Source organism: Herpailurus yagouaroundi, unplaced genomic scaffold (assembly GCF_014898765.1).
Source record: "Herpailurus yagouaroundi ecotype Mexico unplaced genomic scaffold, PumYag 566, whole genome shotgun sequence".
Classification (NCBI taxonomy): domain Eukaryota; kingdom Metazoa; phylum Chordata; class Mammalia; order Carnivora; family Felidae; genus Herpailurus; species Herpailurus yagouaroundi.
Window position 1 is genome coordinate 2,204,875 of NW_024412783.1, and position 5,352 is coordinate 2,210,226.

The following is a 5,352-nucleotide window of genomic DNA, read 5'->3' on the forward strand; positions in this document are numbered from 1 at the left end:
AGTTAACATACAGTGCAATATTGGTTTCAGAAGTAAAAATCAGTGATTCATCACTTACATATAACACCCAGTGCACATCACAACAAAGGCCATACTTAATACTCATCACCTAGCTCCCACCCCCTCCCTCTATAAACTATAAGTTTGTTCTCTACTGTTTTTAATATAATTTATTGTCAAATTAGCTAATGTACAGTATGTAAAGTGTGCTCTTGGCTTTTGGGGTAGATTCAGGTGGTTCATCACTTATATACACCACTCAGTGTTCATCCCAACAAGTGCCCTCCTCAAAACCCATCACCCATTTTCCACAGCTTCCCATGCTCCCCTCATCAACCATCAGTTTGTTCTCTGTATTTAAGAGTCTACATGGTTTGCCTCCTTCCCTCCTTCCCATGTTTGTAACTATGTTTTCCCTTTCCCTACCCCCATGGTCTTCTGTTAAGTTTTCAAGATCCACATATGACTTAAAACATATTATATTTGTCTTTCTCTGACTGACTTATTTCACTGAGAATAATACCTTCATTTCCATCCATGTTGCTGCAAATAACACTTCATTCTTTCTGATTGCCAAATAGTATTCCATTGTATGTATACAACACATCTTCTTTATCCATTCATCAGTTGATGGACATTTAGGCTCTTTCCATTATTTGGCTATTATTGAAAGCACTGCTATAAACATTGGGGTACATGTACCCTTATACATCAGCACTCCTGTATCCTTTGGATAAATTCCTAGTGGTGCTATTGTTGGGTCATAAGGTAGTTCTATTTTTAATTTTTATAGGAACCTCCACACTGTTTTTCAGAATGGCTACAACAGTTTGCATTCCCATGAACAATGCAAGAGGGTTACCATTTTTCCACATCCTTGTCAGCATCAGATGTTTCCTGAGTTGTTCATTTTACCCACTCTGATTGGTGTGAGGTGGTATCTCAGTGTGGTTTTGATTTGTATTTCCCTGATGATGAGTGAAGTTGAGCATCTTTTCATGGGTCTGTTGGTCATATTGATGTCTTCTTTGGAAAAGTGTCTATTCATGTCTTCTGTCCATTTATTAACTGGATTATTTGTTTTCCAAGTGTGGAGTTTGGTGAGTTCTTTGTAGATTTCAGATACTTGCCCTTTATCCGATATGTCATTTGCCAATATCTTTCCCCATCTGTCGGTTGCCTTTTAGTTTTGTTGACTGTTTCCTTTGCAGTGCAGAAGCTTTTTATCTTGATGAGGTCCCAATAGTTCACTTTTGCTCTTAATTACCTTGCCTTTAGAGATGTGTCAAGTAAGAAATTGCTACGGCTGAGGTCAAAGAGGTTTTACTGCTTTCTCCTCTAGGGTTTTAATGATTTCCTGTCTCACATTCAGGTACTTCATCCATTTTGAGTTTATTTTTTGTGTATGGTGTAAGAAAGTGACCTACTTTCATTCTTCTGCATGTTGATGCCCATTTCTCTAAGCACCATTTGCAAAAAAGGCTCTTTTTTTCAATTGGATACTCCTTCCTTCTTTGTCAAAGATTAATTGCCCATATATTTGTGGGTTCTCTATTCTATTCCATTGGTTTCCGTGTTTGTTTTAGGGCCAATACCATATTGTCTTGATGATTACAGATTTGTAATAGAGGCTAAAGTTTGGGATTGTGATGCCTGCTGCTTTGGTTTTCTTTTCCAATATTACTTTAGCTATTTGAGGTCTTTTGTTTTTCCATAAAAATTTTAGAATTGTTTTTTCTGGCTTTGAGAAGAATTCCAGTGCAACTTTGATTGGGATTGCATTGAATGTGTAGATTGCTTTGGTTAGTATTGACACTTTAACGCTATTTATTCTTCCACTCCATGAGCGTGGAATGTATTCCCATTTCCTTGTGTCTTCTTGAATTTCCTTCATAAGCTTTCTATAGTTTTCAGCATACAGATCTTTTACATCTTTGGTTAGGTTTATTCCTAGGTTTTTTTTTTGCTTCTTGGTGCAATTGGAAATGAGGTCAATTTCTTTATTTCTCTTCATTATTGGAGTAATGAAGTGCAACCAATTTCTATACCTTGATTTTGCATCCTGTGACTTTGCTGAATTCATGTGTCAGTTCTAGCAACTTTGTGGTGGAGTCTTTTAGGTTTCCATGGAAAGGATCATGTTATCTGTGAAAAGTGAAAGTTTGGCTTCTTCTTTACCAATTTGGATGCTTTTTTTCTTTTTTTTTCATGTTGTTGTCTGCTGAGACTAGGACTTCCAACACTATGTGAAACAACAGTGGTGACAGTGGACATCCCTGTCAAATTCCTGATCTTGGTGGAAAGCTCACAGTTTTTCCCTACTGATGAGGATATTAGCTGTGGGCTTTTCATGTCTGACTTCTATGATGTTTAAGTATGTTCTTTCTACCCCGACTTTCTTTAGGGATTTTATTGAAAACAGATACTGTATTTTGTCAAATGTTTTTTTTATTTTTCTGCATCTATTGACAGGATCATATGGTTCTTAACCTCTTGTCTATTAATGTGCTATATCACATTGTTTGATTTGTGAATATTAAACTAGGCCTGCAGCCCAGGAATGAATCACACTTGATCATGGTGAATAATACTATTTATATGCTGCTGAGTTAGATTTGCTAATATGTTGTTGAGAATTTTTACATCCATGTTCATCAGGAATATTGGCCAGTAATTCTCCTTTTTTTGTGGAGTCTCTGTCTAGCTTGGGGATCAAGGTAATGCTGAATTCATAGAATGAGTTCAGAAATTTTCCTTCCATTTCTATTTTTTGTATCAGCTTGAGAAGGATAGGTATTAACTCTGCTTTAAATGTCTGGTAGCATTCTCTTGGGAAGCCATCTGGTCCAGGACTCTTATTTGTTGGGAGATTTTAATAAGTGGTTCAATTTCTTCACTAATTATGTGTGTGTTCAAATATTCTATTTCTTCCTGCTTGAGTATTGGTAGTGTGTGAGTGTCTAGGGATTTGTCCATTTCTTCCAGGTAGTACAGTTGGCTGGGATATAATTTTCCACAGTATTCCCTGATAATTGCTTGTATTTCTGATGGATTGGTTGTGATAAATCCATTTTCACTCATGATTTCATGTTTTGGGTCCTCTCTCTTTTCTTACTGAGAGGTCTGGCTTGGGGTTTATCAATTTTGCTTATTTTTTCAAAAAAACATATCCTACTTTCATTGATCTTTCTACTGTTTTTTTTTTTTATTCTATATTGTTTATTTCTGCTCTGATCTTTATTATTTCTTTTCTGCTGCTGGCCTCGGGGTTTTTTTGTTGTTCTGCTTCTAGTTCTTTTAGGTGTGTGATTCGATTTTGTATGTGGGATTTTTCTTGTTTCTTGAGATAGGCCTGGACTGCAATGTGTTTTCCTCTTAGGACTGCCTTTGCTGCATCCCAAAGGATTTGGACTGTTGTATTTTCATTTTCTTTTTTTTTCCATATATTTTTAAATTTCCTCTTTAATTGCCTGGTTGACCCATTCATTCTTTAGTAGGATGATCTTTAACCTCCATGCATTTAGATGTTTTCCAGACTTTTTCCTGTGGTTGATTTCAAGTTTCATAGCATTATAATTTGAAACTGTGCATATTATTATCTCAATTATTTTATATTTATTAAGGCCTTTTTCGTGACCCACTATGTGATCTATCTTGGAGAATGTTCCATGTGCACTTGAGAAGAATGTGTATTCTGCTGCTTTAGGTATGTGTTTTGATTGAAACATTTAGTCCTTTTACATTCAGTGTTATTATTGAAAGATATGGATTTAGAGTCATTGTGTTATCTGTAGGTTTCATGCTTATAGTGAAGTCTCTGATCCTTTGTGGTCTTTGCAACATTCTACTCACAGAGTCCCCCTTAGGATCTCTTGTAGGGCTGGTTTAGTGGTGATAAACTCCTTAAGTTTTTGCTTTTCTGGAAAAACCTTTATTTTTCCTTCTATTCTGCATGACAGGCTTGTTGGTTAAAGGATTTTTGGTTGCATATTTTTCTATTCAGCACAATGAAAATTTATTGCCACTCTTATCTGGCCTGCCAGGTTTCAGTAGATAGGTCTGCTACTACCCTCATGTGTCTACCTTTGTTGGTAAAGGGCCTTTTGTCCTTAGCTGCTTTCCGGATTCTCTCTTATCTTTGTATCTTGCCAGTGTCTCTATATTTCATGCAGAAGATCAATCCAAGTTACTTCTGAAGGCAGTTCTCTGTTCCTCTTGTATTTAAATGTCTGTTTCCTTCCCTAGAGTGGGGAAATTCTCAGCTATGATTTTTTTCAAGTATACCTTCCACCCCTTTCTCTCTTCTTCTTCTGGAATTCCTATGATAAGGACATTATTACATTTCACTGAATCACTTAGTTATCTAATTCTCCCCTCTTGATCCAGAATTTTTTCTCTTTTTGTCAGATTCATCTTTTTTCATAATTTTATCTTTTACTTCACTTATTCTCCCCTCTGCCTCTTCAATCCTTGCTGTCACCTCCTCTGGTTTATTTTCCCATAATTTACAACAGTTTTTAATTCATCATGACTATTATTTTTTAGTTCTTTAATCTCTGAATCAATACATTGTCTGCTGTCTTTTATGCTTTTTTCAAGCCCAGCGGTTACTCACATGACTCTTATTCTAAATTCTTGTTCAGTTATATTGTTTATATCTGTTTGGACCAATTGTTTAGCTGTCATTTCTTCCTGGAATTTCTCTTGAGGAGAAATCTTCTGATTCATCTTTTTGGCTAGTTTTCAGTCCCTTATGTGTTTTAAAAGCTTGTTATGTGCCCTGCATATGGAAACACTATTATATTAAAGAGGGGTCATTCACTGTCCAGGATCTGACCTTACAGGAGATGTTTTTTGGCATGTGTTACTTGCTTTTTGTTCTTGTGATTCTGATTGCTTTATCTGCCTACTTGTAGTGATATGTTGGACCCTCCACCAGGTCTGCTTTGAGTTATTCTTTGAAGTAGTCCTGGGAAAGAAAACGAAAAAAACAAACAAACAAATAAAACAAAACAAAACCACAAGCTACAGCAAAACAATGGGATGGGGGCATTGTTGATGGAAGAGGACTTATCCCATACAAAGAGAGAAATGACAGAGGTGGAGAAAAATAAAATAAAGTAAAATTGACCAGGCAGAGAAACTCTATGGCTTAATCCAGAGAGAGAGAGGGGAAAATAAAGAAGGAGATATAGAACAGGTGTAAGGAGAATAGGTTAAATATGTCTGTTGAAACAAATCAACAACCAGAATAACCAGACTAGAGGAGGGAAAAAATAAAGAGAAAAGTAAAAAGGAAAGAAAGAAAAGAAATATATATATATATATATATATATATATATATATATATAT

General features: G+C 35.7%; 1 long non-coding RNA gene across 1 annotated transcript in view; it reads right to left on the reverse strand.

The window, feature by feature from the left end:
- LOC121023567 (uncharacterized) overlaps nucleotides 1–5,352 on the reverse strand; it is a 12,817-nt gene continuing 7,465 nt past the window's right edge. The window contains exon 2 of the long non-coding RNA XR_005787454.1: nucleotides 1–109. This is a non-coding gene — a long non-coding RNA (uncharacterized LOC121023567). The remainder of the gene's footprint in view (nucleotides 110–5,352) is intronic.